Below are 24054 nucleotides of genomic sequence, written 5' to 3' on the forward strand. Positions count from 1 at the left end.
TATGACCAACTCAGTGCCTTCAACTCTAGTCTCCCCAAAAGCAGTTGAGCTTCTTCATGTATTTCTTGACCATTAGTGACCATGCTATACCACTTCTGGTCATATACACATATGACTGTACATGAATGCAGGTCAGCATACAGTAGAGATACCTGCACATCATGTCTATAGTATTACTATTACAATAGCCCAATTTTGAAATCAGTTTAGGTATCCATCAACTGATGAATGGATTTTACAGTCTGGTACATGTATAAGTACCGCGCGCTAACCGATTGCGCCACTGGAGCTCCCTGGTACATGTATAAATGGAATATTATTCAGCCATGAAGAATGAATTATGTCATTTGTAGGGAAATAGATGGAACTGGAGATTACCATCTTAAGCAAAATAACACAGTTTGAGAAAGACAAATATCACATGTTCTGTCTCATATATGGAATCTAGACCTAAATAAAAATGAAAGACATGAGTGCAAAACAGAGAATGTTTGGGGGGAAAACCAAAGACGGGGAAGGGCACCATGAGAGGATGATGGAGGGTGAATATGACCAAAGTGCTTTATACACACGTAAGAAACAGAATAACAAAACCTATTAACAATTGTTTAAAAAGGAGGGAAAAGAGAAGGTAAGACATTAATAGAGGGAATGAATTTGATCAAAGTACATTATATGCAGGTATGGAAATACCACAATTGGTATATGCTAATAAAAAGAATAATGTGCCCATATTTCTAATTTTTAATTTAATAACTATTTCCTTAGGGTACAGTTTTTGATCTTATGATACATATGAAAACAAAACATACAAAAGTCCCTGACCTTGTAGACTCTACTCCAGTCTCTCCTTGAAGATGTTATATGTAATAACATGTTAATACAGCCATCATGCCCTTTATCACAAGCAGTACTAAGCAATTGCAAGTGTTCAGATACTATCTATAGCCACCGAGAAAGCAGCTATTGCCATGGCAACATAGGAGAGAAAAGATGACTGGTCACAAATCTGTCTAGCCCTAGCCTCAACCTTTTTAAAGGACATATTTACAAACATTAGATGAGTAGCTCTTAAGTAAAAAAAACAGACTTATTCATAATGTAATACTAACATATGCTGGTATAAGAATGTCTTTTGCTTTTTGGAACCATTTCCAATCATTCACATCTGAATGAAAACTATAAGCAAACAAATAGCTGGATTGTTAAGCAACAGTCACATCTTACTCCTCTTGCATTCTGTTAGTCCCCTCTGTTTTGGGCAGCAAATAGAATAAAATAAAGAGAACCCTATGACGTGACTAAGTTCTGATGGTAAAGAATATTGAATTCTGAAGAGACATATTAAGGCTGTTTGGAGATTAGCTACATGATTTTGCTTTAATTTTTTATTAGAATATAAATATTACCATGTTAGTTTCATGAAGATCATAGGAACCAACAACTAGAGTCTTCTCTTCTATCTTCCAGTGGCATAAACATTTTTAAACAACTACTACATAAATATATCCTTAATAGCTCAAAGCTAATACTTACTTATAGTCAGAGACATCTGGCATAATTCAGATACTCAGCAGCCAATGCCAACAAAGAAGATTAAGATATAATAAGGAAGAAAAAAAAGAAGAAAAAACTCAATAAAAGCAAATACATGTGGGTAACTCATGGAATTAAAAGAGCAAAGCACATTAAAAGGCAGATTATGTTTGTATAAGAGACAAAATGAATTTATTTTAAACCTTTAATCTTGATCCTTGAAATTTTAAAGACTTGACAATTGTTTTCAATGCTTACATGGCAAGTTATTTAAATTTGACATAGTTTTGCTATTTTCTACTCCAAATCTATTTAAGTCCTTTGTGAGGCTCTCTTACCAAGTCATTTGTATTACTTTTTTCCTTTTTAGCTTTTCATGCTTAACAATAACTTGTAATCATAAGTCAAGATAGAACAGAAATCTCACATTGTTAAAGAAATGCTATTAAAACAACTCTGTGATGACTAATAGAGAGGAGAGAATTCTCTAAACAAAAGTCAGAATTGCCCAGGAGATCTTAAATTTCAATACCAAGAGATTGCTTCTGACCTGAAAAGTGTATTCCATTCTCTAGATACAAAAGTGATTATATAATTATAATGGTTATATTCTTCCAAATCACAGTGTGATACAGTACTTAAATCTTTTTTTCCACAAAATTACTAGGACTATTTGAAGAGTGAGTTGATATCATGGCTATGCAATGGTGAAAGGTCTCTGGATCCTGGTGGGACTCAAGGAATGTCTTCAGCCTGTGATGGATGGAGGGTTCTGGGAATTTGGCAGCCTAGAGTCTAGTACAGAATGGGAGCCAGCTGCCCAGTGGTATCCCAGACAAGAATTGATGATCATGATTTTTTCTCCATCAGCTGTGGCCCACATGTATTCTAGAGGGTGCAAAAGAGTAAGTTTACCACAGGTTGTGCCAGACGAGATATTCAGAGCAAATCATCAAAGCTTCTTATTTCATTTTCCCATTGGCTTTTCATTTTGGAGGCTCACTAAAACATTTAATCTAAAACAGGGGGGAACAGATGTGCCAGAAACCAAGATATAGAAGATATGAGACCCAATAATATCCTCTGCTGTATATAAAAATGATGCAGAAAAATACCAGTCTGGAGCTATGCAAAAACAGCATAGTGTCTAAGAAGGCCTGGCAGTGAAAGGTTGGGTAGACTCTGCCCCAGAAACTATTCACTTTAATAACTAAGGAAGAAGCCAGTTAACTTCTAAAGAAGAAGAGAATAAGACAAAGTATAACAGTAGAAATTTATTTCTAATTCTCTAAATGAATAACATACTAATGGCAATAGTCTTCATAATTACCTTCATTTCACAGACTAAATGAAAACATCACCATAACATGGCCAAATCATCTTCTAGAGTGCCCATTTTCCCATCCAAATGAACCAGTTTCTAAACCTTATTTATTTTCTATAGCTCATGACTGAGAATAGAAGACTTTTCCATGCTTAAGCTGCAGTTGAATCATTTTAGCCTAAAGAAGAATTTTTAAACAAACAATTTTAGTGCTTGAATTTAACTGCAATCACTTGAAACTTTCCATTTATTTTCAAAGAGAAGAGAAACAAATTTTAAAAGCATTAGTTTATTGAGCTGCTTTTACACAGGCCAAAGACAAAATAGTGATTACATAATTTTAGCATAAATTCACTGAAAATTATTTGATATGTTAAAAATTAAAATAAGGCTTGTGTTCATTTTATTGACTAGAAAGCACTTTATTACTATTTTTGTGCTGCTGGCAATCAAACCCATGGCCCCAAGTGTACTACCACTGAACTATACCCTCAGTCCTAGAAAGCATTTTAAAACTTATTCTTGGGAGGGGGTTGGGGGAAGGGGGGAGAAATGACCCAAACATTGTATGCACATATGAAAAAAATAAAAATTTTTTAAAAATAAAAATAAAACTTATTCTTAAAAATCTCAGAAAAAGGCTAATTGCATTATCTGTCTATGTACAATGAATTCTTTTCTTTATGCCTTAATATCTCTAAAGGGGAAGCAAATGGTTATGTTTAACATGTGCCCTTTTTATTGATATGGCCTCTTGCATGAGAATAATTCAGATTTCTCCAAACAGAACCATGAAGAGGTTGCCACTTTATTTTCAGGAACATTTGTCATTAATAAGCCAATCTTAATACTTGGGGCCAAGAGAATATACTAAACAATAACTTTTTAATTTTGTTGTATAGTACTTTTCATTAGGAACTGATACATCTCAAACTTTAAAATTTGAATGAATGCTCAAATATATTTATTATGTTTTATAAATAGTATTTTGCTTTGTTACTAATTCTTCATTAATGCCCATTCAATTTAATGAATAGCTAATGAGTGTCTAATATAATGTGAAGATCCATAAAGATGAATAATATACAAATCCCTGCTCTGGAAAATGTTAGAAATAGTATAGAATGTCTAATATAATGTGAAGATCCATAAAGATGAATAATATACAAATCCCTGCTCTGGAAAATGTTAGAAATAGTATAGAACTAAAAATACTTCATATTTTCTTAAGAAGTGTCAGAAAAACATAAAAATAAATAATGAATTAATGAATCTGATGTTCCCAGGAAGTCTTGGCAGAGGAATTTGAAAATGTGCCTTGAACCACTCCTGCAGACTAGAATAAGTGGAAGAAAGAATATCAGAGCTTGAAGATAAAATAGAAATTAAAGAAAAAACAGAATTCTTAGTCAAACAACTCAAGAGCTGTGAAATGAATTTGTAAAAAATCAGCAACTCCATCAAAAGACCAAACCTGAGAATCAGGAGTATTGAAGAAGGAGAATAGATATGAACTAAAGGGAAACATAATATATTCAACAAAAATAATAACAGAAAATTCCCCAAGTCTTGAGAAAGAATTGGCCATTCAGGTACAGGAAGCCTCCAGGACACCAAGCAGACTTGACCAAAATAGAACCTCTCCATGGCATATTATCATTAAAACAACTAGGACAGAGAACAAAGAAAGAATATTGAAGGCTGTAAGAGAAAAAACAAATTACTTATAAAGATAAAACCATCAAAATAACAGCAGATTTCTCAAAAGAAACCTTAAAAGCAAGAAGGGCATGGGTGAGGTACTTCGAGCACTGAAAGAAAATCATTTCAGCCCTAAAATACTCTACCCAGAAAAACTATCATTCAAAATTGACAGAGCAATAAAAGTCTTCCACACTGAACAGAAACTAAAACAATGATTGACCACCAAGCCACCAGTATAGAAGGTTGTACAAGAAATTCTACACACAGGAGACAAAAGCAAACAAAACCATGGGAGGATGGAAGTATTAAACTGCAGGAGAAGAAAACACAAGTAATCAGAGAGTAACATTGATTCTGCTGCACACAATCAAGTCCTTAAACAACAAAAACAACTAAATGGCAGGAATTGCCACATACCTAACATTATTAACACTGAATGTCAATGGACTCAACTCCCCCATCAAAAGACAGCATTTGGCAAGCCAGATTAAAAAGGAAGATCTGACTATCTGTTGTGTACAAGAGACCCACCTTATTAATAGAAATAAACACTGCCTTAGGGTGAAAGGCTGGAAGAAGATTTATCAAGCTAATGGTCCCCATAACAGGCAGGAGTAGCAATACTTACATCAGACAAACTTACTTTAGTAAGTAAATCTGACTAACTTACTTTAGTCAAATGAGTCAAAGAAGGTCACTTCATACTAATAAAAGGGGCAATGTATCAAAAGGAAATAACAATTATTAACCTATACGCACCCAATGTCAGTGCACCCAATTTCATCAAAAATACACCAAAGGACTTGAAAGCACATGAAGACTACAACACAGTGGTAGTGGGAGACTTTAATACCCCTATATCACCAATAGATAGGTCACTAAACAAAAAATCACCAAAGAAATCCTAGAACTAAATGCCATGATAAACCAAATGGACTTAACTGATGTGTATAGAATATTTCACCCTGCAATAACACAATATACATTCTTCTCAGAAGCCCATGGAATTTTCTCCAAAACAGACCATATCTTAGAGCACAAAGCAAGTCTCAATAAATATAAGAAAATGGAAATAACCCCCTGTATTCTATCTGACCACAATGCATTAAAACCAGAACTCAATAACAAAAGCAGCAGCAGAAAATATGCAAACAATTGGAGGCTGAATAACACATTGCTCAATGATCAGTGGGTCATAGAAAAAAATAAAGGAGGAAATCAAAACATTCTTGATTTAATGAGAATGAAAACACAACTATCAGAACCTATGGGACACAGCAAAGGCAATCTTAAGAGGAAAGTTTATAGCCATGAGTGCATATATTAAAAACATAGAAAGATCTAAAATAAATAACTTAATGCTGCATCTCAAACTCCTAAAAAAAAAAGAACAAGCTAAACCCAAAACAAGCAGAAGGAGAGAAATAATAAAACTAAGGGCTAAGATCAATGAAATAGAGACCAAAAAAAAAAAAAAACATACAAAGAATCAACAAAATAAAAGGCTGGTTCTTTGAAAAAATAAACAAAATTGGTAAGCCCCTGGCAAATCTAACTAAAATGAGGAGGGAAAATATCCAAATTAGAAAAATCAGAAACAAAAAAGGGGAAATAACAACTAACACCAAGAAAATCTAGGGAATCAGCAGAGACTACTTTGAGGATCTGTATTCAAATAAATTAGAACATCTTGAAGAAATGGACAAATTTCTAGTTACTTATAAGCATCCAAAACTGAACCAAGAGGATATTAACCACCTAAACAGATCTATAACACATAATGAAATTGAAGCAACAGTAGTCTCCCAAAATAGAGAAGTCCAGGACCTGATGGATTCTCTGCTGAATTCTACCAGACCTTTAAAGAAGAACTAATACCAACACTTCTTAAACTTTTCCACAAAATAGAAAGGAAAGGAATACTGCCTAACTTATTCTGTGAAGCCAGTATTACACTCATCTCAAAACCAGACAAGGACACATTCAAAAAGGAGAACTACAGACCAGTCTCCTTAAAGAACATTCATGCAAAAATCCTCAATAAAATAATGTCAAATCAAATCCATCAACTTACAAAAATCAGTAGCCTTTCTATACACCAACAATGAACAAATTGAGAAAGAATATAGGAACACAATTCCATTTTTTTATAGCCTCAAAAATTCAGATATATAGGGATAAACTTAACAAATGATATAAATGATCTCTATAAAGAGAACTACAAACCATTAAAAACAGCATGATACTTGCACAAAAACAGACATGAAGAACAATGGAACACAATAGAAGACCCAGGTATGAATCCACACAGCTACACTCACCTAATCTTCTAAAAATGTGCCAAAAGTAAGATGGAGAAAAGACAGCCTCTTCTACAAATGTTGCTGGAAAAACTGGTTATCTGCCTGCAGAAACTAGAACTAGATCCATGCCTGACATCCTGTACTAGTATCAACTCAAAGTGGATTAAGGACCTTAATATCAGACCTGAAACCTTGAAACTAGTACAGGAAAGAGCAGGGAATACACTGAAGTCAATAGGTATAGGCAAGGACTTCCTCAGTAGAACTCAAGCAGCTCAGCAACTAAGAGCTCAAAAAACTAAACTCCCCAAAAATCAATGACCCAATAAAGAAATAGGCAACTGAACTAAAGAGAATTTTTTCAAAGGAAGAAGTCTAAATGGCTAAAATCACATGAAAAAATGCTCATCATCTTTGGCCATACAGAAAATGCAAATCAAAACCACACTAAGATTCTACCTCATTCTGTTAGAGTATCTACCATCAAGAACACCAAGAACAACAAATGTTGGTGAGGATTCAGGGAAAAAGGAACCCTCATTCACTGCTGGTAGGAATGTAAGCTGGTAAATCACTATGGAAAACAATATGGAGTTTCCTTAAAAAACTAAAAATCAATCTGCCATATGATCCAGCAATACTATTCCTAGGGATATCCCTGAAGGAATGTTGGGTTACTACAAAGGCACCTGTACATCCATGTTCATTGCAACATTATTCACAACAGCCAAGTTATGGAAATAGCCAAAATGCCCCACTACCGATGAATGGAATTTTACTCAGCCACAAAGAAGAATGAAATTTTGTCATTCGCAGATAAATGGATGGAATTGGAGAATATCATCTTAAGTGAAGTTAGTCAGGCTCAGAAGGCCAAAAGTTGCATGTTTTCCCTCATATGTGGATTATAGACCTAAAACAAATGCAGCAATAGTATTGGACATGGGTCAAACTAAGGGGAGACTGTGCAAGGGAGGGATAGAGCAAGGGAATAAAGTCTAAAACATGAATGTCGTTGATGTGGTCATTGTAGAGGAGAATATAGTAATCTTAACCTGGTAGAGTCCACTGTGGGAAGGGGACTAAGAAGTAGTGAAGAGGTCTGGTAGAGATGAACCAATTTGGGTTGTAATATACATGTGCATGGAAAAAAACACAAGGAATCTCCCCATATAACTACCTTTATTTCTAACTAGGAAAAATGCCATGTTTTTCTGATTATCTTTTATGTTTTTTCTTTTATAAAATCAGAGAACAAGAGGGCAGAACAGGTTCTGCCCATTGATGGGGGTGGGGGAAGGGACCAAATAATGTATACACATTAAATGTGTAAATGCACAAATGATGAAATAAAAAGTAAAATAAAATAATGAGCTCAAAAGCTTGGAGAGGTTTTCTCGGAATAAAAATAAAGGAGTATAGTCTGCTGAGGCTGAAAAGATATTTTTCTCAACTCCTGCTAAAGAAAACTAGCAACAATTTGCCAGAGGGAACAAAAGCAAGATTAGAAGCTGTCTCTACAGAGGTAGTGAACTTCAAAATCTTGACACAATAAATAGGCAACACATAGTGCTACTATTTAAAGTAAATGCCTTCTTTATTTTCTTTCTCTCTCCCCACAAATCCTGTTTGTAAGTTAGTCTTAAAACAGTGTCAGCTTTGGTTAAACATTGGAATCACCAAGAGAGCTTTAAGAACATAATGAGGCCCAAGTTTCTTCCTTATTTAATTGGAATGGGATGCTACTGGACAGAGGAAGCTTTAAAAAGGCAGGGGGAGGGAAGATGGTCCAAATAATGTATACACATGTAAGTAAATGCAAAACAATAAAATAAAATAGAAAATAAAAAGAAGGAGCACATAGCTCCTCCACTCACCAATCAAAAAAAAAAAAAGGTGTTTCCCTGTAACTAGAGAAATAGCCACAAGTCACTGAACAATTAAAAGAGAAGGAGGAGTAGGGGGTTCTAGAACCAACACAATGCATACTAGATGAGTAACAACATTTTCCTTTATTTTAAAGAAAAGTGCCTTGAAGAATAGGAACATGGGATAGAGAGAGGGGAGGATATTCCAAACAGAAAGAAAATAGACAAAAAAGGTAGGAAGATGGAAAGGCAGGGCTATATCAGAGAATCAATGAAAAGTCCAATTTTATTAGAATATAAGAAAGCTATAAGGAAGTAATTGGAAATAAACTTAAGGATATAGGTTGTGTGTCAATTATAGTAGCCTTGAATTCCTGATTTTATTCTGAAGTAATGGGAAGGCAGGATTGATTTAAGCCAGGTAGAGTGATATGTTCAGATCTGGTCATTAACTGGTTGGGAAAATCTGGTATTCACATGCATAGGAAAGAACTGGGAAACTTATCTCATACCATGCACAAAAATTTACTCAGTGACATTGGTCTGGGCAATGATGCTCTTGGATATGACCCTAAAAGCACAGGTAACAAAAGCAAAAAGAGACAACTGAAATTTTATCAAACTAAAAAACTTCAGTATTAAAAAAGAAACAGTCAACAGAGTGAAAAGGAAACAACCCACACATTAGGAGACAATATTTGAGACTCATATATCATATAAGAGGTTACTTTACAAAATATATAAGGAACTAACACAACTCAACAGTAAAAATAAATAAATATGCAAAGGACCTAGTAGTAATAGAGACCAAGATTAGGGTAGTGACCATGGGGATGTGAAGGAAGGGGAGGGAATCTGGACAATCAGGCAAACAACTTAATGCAGGAAATAGAAAAAAGACAAAAATGATAGTTTGGCACCTAGGCACTAGACTACTCCTGAGGTATGCTAAATCCTTAGTTTTTCTGACCTGCAACACATACCTGGATTGAAAAGCCCAAACAGAGATTCAGATGCCAGCAATTGGAAGTCATTTCAGTTATCAAACTGTCGAGATCAAATATGGGCAGGATAATGACAGCATCTACTGTAGCCAATGACGTTATCGTGAAACTTGTACCTCTATATATTGCTAGGAACACTAAACTGCCATGATAATTTTGGAAATACACTTGACACTATATATCAGGAGTCTTAAAAATGTTATAAGAAGAATGACTCCACAAAACAATTGTTTGTATATTCATCACGATGTTATATATAATGCTAAAATAAGAAATAATCTAAATGTCCAACAATATAAAAATAATTAGAAATGTTATGTATACCTGTTACTTGAATTTTTCCAGCAAAGTTGAGAATTATGAAGCTTACATAGCTGTATGAGAAAATGGTGGGAGAGGAAAATAGAGAAGGAAAGGAAAGAAGGAAGGAGAGAGGGAGGGAAGAAGGGAAGGCAGAAAGGAAGAAGAGAAGGAAGAAAGAAGAAGAAAGGAAGAAGGGAGAGAATGGAGGAAGGAGGGAGAGAAGGAGGAAAGGAAGAAGGGAGGGAATGGAGGAAGGAGGGAAGGAGAGAAGGAAGAAAGGAGAGAAAGAGGGAGGGAAGGGAGGAAGGAAGGAGGGAGGGAGGGAGAGAAGGAAAGATTTCAAAATGGTGATAACATAATTATGCTGGGGTAGGCATATGTAGTTATCTTTATACTGAAAATGGTGCCTTTTTAAAGGAATATGATCATTACTAATATAAAGATCAACCAAAAATATTTTAATAACATCTGATACCTGTGTGTAATTTTTGAGGTTACATATAAAACTTAACCTTGTCATAACAAAAATCTTGTGAAATAATTGAGTTAGTATTAATGTCTTTATTTTACAGAAGAGCAAACTATGCTCACAAGGGACCAAATGGCTAGAAAATACTGGAACTGTGATTAAACTATACTTTTTCTGATTCCTGGTCCAATGATCTTCATGACAGTAGTGGATATCTCTTGTGTTTCCTTGTCCAGCACTTTTTCTTTTTTTTATAATAACTGAATTTCTTTTTTTGTTTTCAAACACTTTTTCATCCCTTCATTTCAAGGCTAGAGGGGAGGCCCAAGTCTGTCTAAGAAGAATTCAATGCATAGTGATAGGTACAGGATTAAGCATGTGACCCAAGTTAGGTCAATCAAAGTCAGCTAGGACATACACTGAGAATTTCAGGGAAAAAAATGATGGTGTCTAAGTCTGTTTTCTGTACAAAATACCTGAGTCTAGGTACTTTATAAATAATGCATGCTTGTTTAGCTCACCATTCTGGAGATTCAAGAGTATTGTGCCATCACATACTTGGCCCTGGCGAGGGCCTCATAGCTATATCACAAAATAGCAGATGGCATCATGGTAGAAGTGTGTACAAGAAAGCCAGAGATTCCGGGATCAGACCTATTCTCTTTATAAAACTCCTTTCTTACAAGAACTAACTAGGACCCCACAAGAACTACATTAATCTCTTTTTAGAGTCATGACCCTAATGACCGAATTACCTCCCAATACATCACCCTCAACATCTCCACACTGGAAACAAACATTCTGGTGTTTGAACCCTTGGTGGACACACCCAAAGTATAGCTAAACCACAGAAGGTGACTTGTTTCAGTTGGAGTACTAAACTAGTAGAAGATAGAAAAATGTTAGAAGACAGAAAGCCTGGACTGTCCCATGGCTATGCTTGACAACTCATAAAAGATCCTACCTGATAATGAAGAAAAGATAGCAGAGGGGAAAAAAAAGGTAGAAGTGTGGAGAGACAGATTTCTGAAGACAATGTTGAAGTCTCAGATCTGGCAATGCCTCAAGTCAAGATCTACCTTTGACCTTTTCAGTTTTGTGAACCAACTAATACTTTTTTTTTCTTTTCTACCTTAAAACATCCTGGCTAATATGGAAGCTACTTATTAGTAACAAATTTGAAAACCGTGAATTGACCAAGGAGAGATAGGCTGTGGGGTAGTGTACTAGCTAGTAGTCCATTTGTGCTTTGCAGTGAGAGAGAAGATGGTTAAGTTATTATTTGTCATAAATTCAGACTCAGATTATGTATCCCCTGAGACTAGGACTTTAGGGAACTAGTTAGAAAAGGTCAAGTTGCTAGAATAACTTGGCCAATTGTCTCATGCTTGCCTGTTTAAAAGCAAAGGAAAAACAAAATGCAAACTTGCTAATCAGATCCAACAATTTAAGACAGCTGAGGTTCAAATAGCCATGAGCCTTTAAAATTAAAAATGGAAAATTTTCCATCTTAACACAAAGTTATTGCAAAGAAAGCCTATGAGGCCTCACTATCAAATTGGAATAGAATCATTACTATGATTTCCTAGGTCCTTCTCAAGAAACTTGAGTACTGATTCCTTCCTGAAGATGGTAGGATGTTTTAGGTGAAAATGACAGAAATACAATCTAATTATCTTAATTAAAAAACAGTAGAAAGAACTTTCCCTGTCATGACCACCTAGGGATATGGGGAAGATTAATTATCACTCCCAATTCCAACCAACTGTTCTGTAACACCATAAACTTTCAAGCTAAGAGTCAAAATATGGCTAGAGCACTGCAGCTTAATGCTAAGAAACAGAAAGCAGACTCCCTTGAGACTATGACTCACCGTGATCTCAGGTTCTAGTTACTTGTCTAGGGCATTAACCAAATGTTAATTAACTGGATCCCTTCCAAGGTTTTAAGAAAATATTCCTTCTACAGAAACCTCAATCCTGACAAGAAAATGCTTATGGATATTTGATCCCTAAGCATTTCCTACACCATCAAAACTTCACTAATAGGAAGTGTATTGTTAATATATGATACTCACCAAAAAAGGGTCCTTCCCAATGTCAATATCAAACGTGGCCACAGATGATAATTATCAAGTAAAATACTTCATGATGTACATTGGCTGACTAAAATTGTCCTTCCAGGATGGTAAGAATTGCAATTCCTGATGAGTAGAACCACTGTTTATTAATTTTTCCTCTCTTCCCACTTCCAAATGGAATCTTATTCAAATTTTATTTTATTTACTCCACCACTGTCTACTATGTTTGTTTTACATGGTTAAATAAATACATCACTTAAGTCAAACTGCTGGCCCATATGGAGTTGCATCCCAAATGGACAGAAAGACATACACAAAGCAAAGACCATGAGCCAGAAGTATATAGAGTAACTGCACAAAACATATTTGTACTTCTTAGAGAGAAAGTGAAGATGATTTTTTTCATTGTTGCTTTATGATACACAGGAACAATGTATGCATTGTGGAGGTGAATTAGAAGAAATTACATGTGTGTGCTGGACCAAAGGTGATATAATGAAGAGATACTGATTTTACTACCAAGCAACAGAACTCTTCTTTTCCTTCAGGACTTTTCCATTTCTAATACATGAGGTTTGGATGGGCTACCCTAGGTCATGGGGCTTACTCTGACCTTATGTGTTACAAGTAGAATCCACAATTACTGCTTAAAATGTAAGCACATTGCTCAAGGTATATCAACCAAATCAGCCTGAAGACTTTTGCTAAAATTATTCCACTAACATAACTAATCTGGTAGAATACAAGCCTGGAACTACTAATATTCATTTTTCTTGTCTCTTACAGAGCCTTTGAGAGTGAAACCAGTCAAGAAAGTACAGCTGCGTGGCAGGAGGGAGAAATTCTTGATAACATTGTGTGTTCCTAAATTCATCCATGCTCAAAGCATAAATACAGCTTGCACTTCTCAATTAGTTGAGCCAATAAATTCACTTTTCTGCCTCAGTAACATCAAGATGTGTTTCTGAAACTTAGAATCTTAATAAACAAAAACATATTTCTGATCTTACTCTCTACTTCAAGAATTCAGCTTTTAATTTCCAAGCTTTCTGTTGTACAAGCTTCTACTGCAAAACTTTGCAATTCCTTAAAATTTACACAGTCATATACCTCATATTAATTATGTTTCCAAGAAAAATCAAGAGCTTGGAGAGTCTGTTGGTTCATGGAAGTAAAGCCTCTATGACTGCCACAGGATAAGGAATCTACTTTAGGGAGCATACCTTACACAGTTGTGGGAGGAGCTTTGTGACTGACAGTCCAGAGGGACAATAGGAGAGTGGAAGGAGTAAAGTCCTGCTGAAATGCTAACATAAGTCAGTCAAAAGTCAGTGATCACCAGCCAGGTGTGGTGATGTACATCTTTAATTCCAGTACTCAGAAGACTAAGGCAGGAGGATTGTAAATTCAAGGCAACCTTGAGCCCTGTTTCAAAAAAAAAACCAAGAAACAAAAAAACAAAAGACAATGATTGCAAGAAAATCTGAGAAGAGCAGCACATCTAACCATCAAAGGGAGGCTGTAAAGTGTTGGGCGCTCATGAGAGATCTATAGGAAGTTACTTAGGGCTTCTGTGATTTATAGCCAAGCATGTGTTGCTGAATCTATACTACTTTTCATTGTTAGGAACAACAGTTGAAGAGTTCCTTCACTCTCTCCCTTTGTTGAGATACGTAGATCCCCAGAAAGTAAAGGTTACTGTTTTCATATTCATGCCCCTGGTCCATCTCATGTAAATTCTCTTTTGATCAACTCTAATTCTTAAGCTTAAAGGGGAGAGGATTCTGGAAATATGGTTCTCAGCTTAACCCAGCAGATACAGAACAATCTGAAACAGTCCTTTCCTGGTCAACTTTTTCCTCAGTTCAGAGCAAAATCTGTGGCTCTGGGAATCCCAACAGACTAGGCTCGCTGCCCAACCCCCCACCCCTTCTCACCCCATCCCAATGTAGCAAAGAGACAAATAGTGATGGACAGATAATATAGATTTAATCAATGTAGCCATATTGAGAAGAACACATAAAGGGGTTTGATGAATACTGAATCTGTCTTCAAGGGGCTGAGAGAAACTTGAAGATTTTACAGAAAAGGGAGGCAAAGAAGGGGGGTTGAGTGTGCAGGTAATCTTTGTCAGGTCAGTGGTCTGATTAATCATAATCTCGGTTCTGGTTCTGCAAGGCATTCTGAAGAAGCTGTTATTATTCTTATCACTTAAGGGGAGCAATCTGGTACCCATGAGATGAATACTCCTGCAGTGGGCTATAGCTTAACATCATGGTAATTGCCCTCATTTGGGGAGGTTATAGGTCTGTGAGACTTGCTATTCTTGGGAATAGTTTTGGTCTCTTGTCATAAAGATGTTTGTCAACCAGTCTTGTCATTCTTGGAATCCAAGTTAACTACAGAAGAGAGTGATGCTGGGGAAAAGAGTAAAAGAGGTAGAGAGGAACAAATTGGAGTTAATTAGGCCAGTAACCAGTGCCGTCCTTCAAACCTGGCATCAATGCACAGCTCTTTTATACAGATTCCATATAAGAAAAAAGAAATTCATACTTCTGCTATCTGCAACACTGTCTTGTACAACTGAAAACATTGTATCCCTTTCCCTAGAAAAGCACACATGATAGGATCATTTCTTCTTTTTTCTGAATCACTCTCCTCTTTTGTTATCCTGCAAGTAAATGCTGAATTGTCAGTTTAGCCACTGTGAGCACATCTCATTTAGGTAGTAGGGAAACTGGAGAAGGAAAGAAAAAAGGAAAATAACAGATATGAATAAAATTATGTCAAAATAATGTAGAAGTACTCATAACTATAATAGTTCTCACTTTTGCAACTGGTCATATGATTAGCAAGGATTTATAACTTTCTTCTACTAGTTTTTCCACAGGCCCTTTGAGCTCAGAAAATACCTCAGTGAGTGATGATCTCCACCTGGATAACCAAAGCCTTTGTTTCCTAAGGGTTTGTACATTTACTGTCCCTCTCTCTATTGGCCAACTTCCATTTTTACCTAAATTTATCACGGGACATGGATGTACCATAGCATCTCAAAGTATATTTCCTGTTCCAAACATACTTTTCTTTCCTGAGTGGATAGCAGCAACCCGATTTCCCCAATAGTCAGGATTAATTGCCTCAATAGAAAAATAACCACACTCCTGCTTTGTTTTGTTTTTGTTTGTTGTTGTTATTGCCTCCAGTGAGGTGGTAAAAGGAGTTCATAGTGGCTAGGTGTCAGTCTAACAGCTGATTTAGTAAAACTATTACTGCTCTTCCTGGTGGAAAGTATCCTTCTTGGAAACTAAAACCTCCAAGCCAGCAAAAATTGCAGGAATGAGAAACAAAAATGTTGATAGTCACTCCTAAATCAACCTCTTGAATTGCAGCTATGGGAGAAACAGTACCATATATTGGCCTCAGATTTACATATCATTCCTAATCCTTGAAGTCATTACTCCAGTCTTGGAGTAGTCCTGTTGCTGTCCAATTGGCACCATAACTGAGTTTTCAGAATGTTTATTTCCCTAGTTGTATCAGGCCAGCTAGCTGCATAGTAGTCATAAGTAGCATGATAAGATTAGTGAATTCTATAAGCATGAGCCCATGGCTACATTGCATTTGTTATGAACATAATTCCTTGATTAGAGGTAATGCTGTGCAAAATTCTGTGATGTTGCATAAGGCATTCTGTTGACTTGAATTCAAAACAATGATGGATGGTGATTTTTGGCAGAAGATTTGGAGGTAGGGAAGGCAAGTCCTTATCATAGAAAGATCTATTACAGTGAAAATAAAAACACCAACCATTCCATTCTGTAAAAAGGTCCAAATAATTGTTCTGCCAGCAGGTAAATGGCAAGACTCCCAGGGGAATGGTGCATGTAAGTGTCTCAGATTTTCTCTGTTGGCAGGTTGGACACTAAACAGTGACTTTGTCTAGATCAGCTCTGTGCTGATAAACCCAGGCATAACCTCCATTCTTTCTTCCATAGCCTCTTTCTGTGTTTATTTGGTTAGGATAACAATAGCTGGAAAGAGATACTGAGATCCACAGAATAACACATTTTCACATGCTTATTAAAATCCTCATCTCCCGATGTAACTCTTTTTTTGGTGGTACTTGGACTTGAAGTTGGGAGCTTTTGCTTGCTAGGCAGGTGCTCTATCACTTCAGTCATATCTCTAGCCCCTGATGGCACAATTTAGTGATCATTTACAAAGTCAGGGAGGTTTGTCACATATCTCTTCTTCAGACTATCTTGTGATCATTTCCTGATCATATTCCCAGAAAGTCTCTGACTATACATCCACATGAAACTCCACATGTAGTTCACAGTAGGTCTATGTCCCTGGCTATATTTCCTTCCAGAAAAAAAAAAAAAAAAAAAAAACAACGAGGTTCACTGATCTGAAGATTTCTCTCCCCACTGTCCTTCAAGGTTTTACCTGGGCAGAAAATTACTGAGGACAATTGTAGCCAGCATATCGTACCAAAACACCTATAAATCAGACCCCCAGTTGTTTTCTGCCTTAGTCATTTGGTCATAGCAAGCTCCCCAAGAGATCATAGGTGCAGCCACGATGCACCTATGCATCATGAGATGGAGGAACCAGGCAGAAATATGGTTCACGAGCATCTGTGACACTTGCTGATGCACTAACTTGTACATTGAGCCTGATCTGTATGTACGACTTTCATTTGATGATGGAATACTGTTGCATGATGTCCAACATTTTGGCTAGGTACCAAACACTTGGCTCACTGTAGGCAGGTCACGTACCTTAGTAACTTAGGTAATGTCAAGCTTTCAGTTACTTGTGGTTTGCTCGATAGTAAATCTGAAGCTGTTTTTCAAAAGGAAAAAAGTTCTACAGAGGAGGCAAAGCTTAATTCCAATAATTGTTAAAACTCTGTGTTAGGATTCTCTTGTAGGTATCAGACAAAGGGCCCACATAGCATCCCTTTCAGGCACTATTAGATTTGCTCAGTCACATGGTCCACATTGTGGAAAAGATTATATGGCAACTTGGACTTTGTACCAAGACTTTTTTTGTTGTTGTTGCTCAGGTCCTATTCAAAACTTTGCAGATATTTTGTAAATAGATTAGTATTCTTTTTTCTTTTTCTTTTTTTTTGTAGTAGTGAGGCATGAACTCAGGGCTTTTACCTTGAACCACTCTACTAACCCTCCCCACTTTTTTTGTGATGGGTATTTTTTGAGATAGGGTCTCCTAAACTATTTGCCTGGGACTGGCTTTGAAATGCGACCCTCCTGATCTCTGCCTCCTGAGTAGCTTGCATTACAGGCATGAGCCACCAGCACCAGGCTAGAATAGAATTCTAAATAAGGTGTGTATTGCCTCCAGAGACCCAAGGAGGCCCATAAGGCATTGTGCTTCTCTCTTAATGTTAGAAAGAGTTATATGAACTAAATTGGCCTTTATCTTCAAAAGAATATATCAACATGCCACAGACTACTGGGCCTCAAGAAGATTCAGCAAAGTTGGCAAGCACCTGTAGTTTTTTTGCATTATGCACATTTTTTCATTTCAAAAGTGGCGAGTTTTTCTCTAAAATGTTATAATGCGTGCAGCCTCTTCAGAAGTGTCAACACTAATAAAGAAGAGTTAAGAGATAGTGAACAGGATCTTTAAACCAGCCACCAACAAATGTCTTGAAAGAAAGCAGAACCCTAAGATAAGAAATGGAACCAAAGGCTAATGTCCTAATGGCAATTTTTAAAATAAGAAAGCCTGTAAAGTAGAAATCCCAAAATTAGGACATGAAATTATCTTCTCACATCAAAGACAGAATGCTACATTCAGGACGAGTTATATGAGGCCTTATCTTCTTTATATATAGTTCTCACTTTTAGCATTTGATATTTCTTCTATTTTCAATCTAAATTGTGAGTTTTATCAATTAATTCCTGCCACAATATATCAAGTTCCAGTGCCACTGTCTATAAAATAATAAGCAAATAAGTCGTAGTCAAAGGCAACTTCAAATATGGCCCCCAACTTTCCTCACAGCCCTGGCCTCCAATACTTCACCTCATTCAACCCACTCTCTAGTCATAAAAGATTCCTCACCTTCTGCTAAATTTACCCTGTGTTTTCTCAACATTAAGTTTTTGCCCATCCTAGTCCCTTTGCTGAGAGTGCCCTTCTTCCTCTTCCCTAGATTATTGAAGTCATCCACAGCACTCAACTAAGACTCACTTCTCTGACTTCTCTGATTTCCCTGAACAAGTGACTCAGTCCCATCTCTGGGTTCTTGGGGGGGACCATGTGTTACCACAAGAGATTCTTGTTTTTCTATCTATATGTGTCTACCTCATTGGCTAAAACTAAGAAGGAGAATTTGATGAATAACTGAATGGGTGGATTTATCACTTTCTGGTTTGACCAGGTCCTTCATGGTACTCTCTATATTCACTTCCAATTTGCTGTTGATTTTATTTAAAATCATTAGGAGGGAATTTAGCTTTCCAAAACAACAATTAAGCAATTGTTAAGGTCATAATAGGATGGTTTTTTGAATTGATTTGTTTGAGTTTACTTAGAAAAACCTGGCATTTGCTGTTTAATTTGTTGATGTGCATTCAGTAGCCAAATTTTGTGTGAATCTCTATATTTAAAAAAAAAAAGTTAATTAAAATACTGATTTTCTTTTTTATAGTTTACTCTGTCAAAATGATATACTTACCCCAGAAGAGTACAGAGAGTTTTCTATTAAAATTCTCCAGTATACTGGTCATGTGACTTTTATAGGTAACCCCAGGGTATGTTCAGTTCTTCCCACAGTAAAATGAGGAGAATTATTTCTGCAAATCTTACAGATATATTTTAAGTGTCAAATTTCTTTAAGTGAGTATAAGCACTGTTCAAATGCAAGCATTCTAAGTATTGCTTGTTCAATAAGCATATTGTTGCTATTAACAAATTGTGCCATGGACAACTTTATGCTCTAATTTTTTTTTTTGCAGTGCTGAAATTTGAACTCAGGGCCTACACCTTGTGCTACTCAACCATCCCTTTTTTGTGTTGGGTTTTTTCGAGACAGGATCTCATGAACTATTTGCCTGGGCTGGCTTTAAACCATGCTCCTCCTGATCTCTGCCTCCCGAGTAGCTAGGATTATAGATGTGAGCCACCAGTGCCCTGCTGGTGCTCTAAAATTTATCTAACATTTTATCTCTATCCACCTGCACAGTGTCTGAACAAAATAGAAACCTGGTTAGTACACATTTAAATATTCACAATTAAAAGCCAATCATTGAGACAGTACTTAGAAAATTCAGGACTCTGATTCATAGTAGAAATTATTTTTTTTCCAATTATTGCAGACTAATATGTTATTTTCATCAGAAACAAGTAATTGTAGTCAAGTAGTTTATAATAGTCTTTTTGTATTGACTAAATTCTAGCACAAATAGATCCCAACTCTGGAGTTTTTGCATGTGCTCGATGTTCTTCCATTTATTAATGCATATGCCAGATGATCCTATCATAATGTGCATTTAGTTATGCACATTCTGCATTAACAAGCAATTGCCTAAAAATTTAATATGAATTTGCCAATCTCACTGGTCTATCTAGTAATAGCAGGATGGAAATACTGAGAGAGATGACAATATTCACTTCTTTTCTTAGCATATCAGATCATGTCATTTACAAAACACCAATCAATGCAAAATGGTTTTTCTGCACATGCTTGTAACCCACTAACAATTATAACTATAAGTTACAATTACATACTGTTCTGCAGTCAAGTATTTAGGTATAGACTCTAAAAAATTCACATAATAAAAATCCAGAAAATGCAAATACTTGATCTATTTCATAATCAAAAAACAACCTATATGTATTTTTCTTACTGAGCTTTGTTGTTTTCCTATTGTATCTCATGCATTTATCTATCATGTTGACATACAAATAACACAAATTACAATTTCTTCAGAGTTATACTTTTCACTAAACAGATGAAGCCATGACTTTGGCTGCAGTGCAATATATAGTAAGGGTGCATTCAGTATATTCACTGAAGATTTTTTAAAAGAAATATTTAACTGATTATAGAGTTAAGTAAATAAGAGATAGTCATAAACTTCAGAGGGAAAATACTAACAGTATAGTTATCACAGGTAATTTTAAAAAACAAACCTTACATTCAACTTCTAAGCCATTAATCCTATGACTCTCCAAAGAATGAAATATGATAAAGCTGAGACTTAATGGTATATGGAAAATGCATCCACCAACCTTTTTTCACAAAACTTGTCAGTTTTAAAGATTACATTTTTCGTCAATATATCAAATGTTAACAAGCTATTTAGCATTGATTTGTGCAAGTCTTCTTCTCAATAGTGTTTCTCCACAGTGATATTTCAGCAAGGTTGCAAACTAGTCAGCATAAAATATTTCCTAATTTTTCAATTTAATTTGCATGCAAAAATCATCACAACTCTAAAATTGCAAATGCTTTCTAGAAGTTGCTGCATTCCTAGTTAAGTAGAAAGGGGTGTTTGGAAAGGCTGAATAAAGCAGAATTTGAGCAACAAATGCTTTCTGATGGTGACGATGTAAACTAACAAAGACTGCTAATGAACAAACTCAAAAGTCTGGTTTTTAGTTTGTTTTATGGGTGAGAAATTGGCAATGACTACTACCAAGGTAGTCTTTCTATTTCACTTTACAACATAATTTTGGCACTTTATGGAACATTTATTTCCTAAATACCAGAATTTAGTCTAAAATTTAGCAAGTTCTCTACATATCTTGTAGACACTGTACTTGAGTACTGGCAAACATTGAAAAGTAGTGAATAATCACGCCCATGTATCTGCAAATGCATGCAGGAGTCATACAATGACAGCGTATGAACTCTCAAAATGGTCTCTTCAGTACTTGTTCTAAGCACTCTCTTAAGTAGATCTCATTTCAGATTCAAGTCATGAATTTAGCTACATCGTCACTGATCCTCTGAGAGAGTATTTTAAGGATAGTCAAACAAATTAAATCCATAGAGATACTTTTTTCAAAAGAGGGTATCATGCCCCATAACTTTCTTTTCTGCCATGTTCTGTGGATGGATTACTGTCATTCTAATAATTCAATCTTCTTGGGCAAAGCAGGAGTCCTTAACTGACAAGTGAAGTTCAGGAGCCCCTTGGTAGCTTTTGTGACCCAGAATAAACTGCAATGTTTCATTGGACTTTGGTGAATATATATTGCTTTTTGTCTTTGTGCCTCGGTTTCTCTTCTTGCCTCCAAGGTTGGGTTCCAATATGCAAACTTCCACAAAGGAGCAGAGCATTGCTGTGGTTTTAAAGGTTAAAGTCATTAACAGCAATTACTTTCACAGTGACTTTATGCTTACTGGAGTGTCAGCCACACCCTCATGACGTATATCTGGCCTACTGAATCTCTGAAGGAGTAAGAGGTCCCAGAGAGGTTAGTGGTGCTGACAGGAAGCTTGATGGTGGCAGGATGTTTGGCCAGCCCATGGGAAACACTAGCAAGAAGGCATATAGTGTAGAATTTTGAATTGTCAAATTAAGAATCTATGAAATAATCATATCTTATATTTTGATAACCACAAATTCTCAGTTCTGCCTTTTGACCTATAAAAACAAATGTCTGCCAGAATGCTGGAATACACCGAGGACTGATTTTTCTCTAAATCAGAGCCACCTGTGTCACTTTCTTCCAGTTGGGTGAGTTATGAAGAGCTTTAACTCAAGCTGGTCTGACAGCTACTTTGAGACACTTGGGTGGTACAGCATAATTGTGATGACAGCAGTGGAAACAGGGCCTCATATCAAGTGAGAATCATCCTGCCATTGAACATTTTCCCTCCTCTGAAATTTCACCTTTATCTTGCTTTATATTCATAGTTCAGTTCTCTATAGAGGACATGATAAATTAAATGCCTTAAACAATACACTGTTCACTGTTCACTGTTTCACAGAGGTTTATTGAGTCCTTAAAATGTGACAAAAGGGCAATGTGCTAGGTCTGATAATAAAGAGGATAAAAGGTTCACTATAAACCAGAGAAAACAGCCTGCAAATAGCTTGTGCCCTAAAGGCAATGAGAGGTAAAACAAGGGTCAAAGAAGGCTTTTCAGGAAAGGGGCACTTAGGCAATCCTGAGAGATAAAAGCTCCAAGCTAATGAATTTAAGTATGTCTAGAGTGAGCAAACTGTATACATTTAAAGCCCTAGATATGAATTTGTGTTGGAGATCCTGAAAACTACAAGTAATTTAGACTCTTGAAAATGAGTGTTTACAGATGAGGAGCATAGAACAGCATAGTCAGGATAACAAGGAATTAAATTAAAGTAAATTAAATAGATGCACATGCAGGTGATGAGGAGCATAGCAAGGTGTGCTGTTATCCTGGGCTTTAAGTGAGTGTACCAGTCAGGAAAGAATTACAGGAAATTAGAATAATCAGGCATTAACTAATAAGAAGCAAAAGGAGGCTGGGTATGGTGGTACATGCCTAAAATCTCAGCTCCTCCAGAGGAGAAAGTAGAAAGACATTAGTCTGAGGCCAGCTGGGCAGAAGCAGGAGACCCTATCTGAAAAACCAACTAAAGCAAGAAGGGTTTGAGAAATGGGTCAAGTGCAGAAGCAGCAGATATAAGGAGTAGCCCCTGTGCCTTAGGATGAGACAGAGCTCAAAGAAGAATCTGCTTCTGTCTACTCTCCAGCTTTCTGACCTGTAGGCTGAAATCCAGGCCAATTGAAGGAGGACAGAAGTACCAGCACTTCACTGGATGCACAAAGGATATTGGGATGCTACACTGGTGGTATTTGCTGAAAACACACCCTCTAGGATTCCAGGGAAAGCTATTTATAGGTAGATGGCTCACTGGGGACACTATGATTGGGAAGATGCTGAAGAAGCTCCTGGCTGCTGGGTTCTGCTACAAGTTAAGAGCTTCAAAGCTGAGCACTGAAGAAGCTGTCAGCACTGAAGAGAGCAGGGTACTGCAGAAGCCACTCATACTGCAGGAGCTGCCACAGGAACAGCCCTTCCACCAGTAACATCTTCTGAGTATCCCAGTGCGGAAGCATAACAAAGAGCTAGCAGGAAAGGAAAATATTACATTAGTTCATCTCCATTTTCACAAAGCATAGGCAAAGTGTGAAAACTGGCAAATAAGTGAGCATAAACATTGAATGTTGAATGCTGAGACCCCTGCATTCTTCCTTCATGGCTTCCAGAAGGCTGGCTCAATGTTGACAAGTTTTCAGTTCCCCACACTGAAAACAAAGAAAAGACAAGGACAAGGGAACACCTGAGGAAAACTCTAACATGAAAAATGAAGACAAAAACAATAGTTGACACAACAACCTAGGAAGGAAAAGAAACTTAAAATATTCTCAGAGAAATAAAATATTGCACCCATGAAACAAAAACAGGATGCTAAATCAAACAAGAATTTT

At 36.3% G+C, this 24054-nt stretch overlaps 1 pseudogene; it reads right to left on the reverse strand.

Moving 5' to 3' along the window:
* Nucleotides 1-21509: 21509 nt before the first annotated feature.
* Nucleotides 21510-24054, reverse strand: part of LOC141420729 (protein unc-13 homolog C-like) — a 39775-nt pseudogene continuing 37230 nt past the window's right edge.

This window comes from Castor canadensis, chromosome 1, assembly GCF_047511655.1.
Source record: "Castor canadensis chromosome 1, mCasCan1.hap1v2, whole genome shotgun sequence".
Classification (NCBI taxonomy): domain Eukaryota; kingdom Metazoa; phylum Chordata; class Mammalia; order Rodentia; family Castoridae; genus Castor; species Castor canadensis.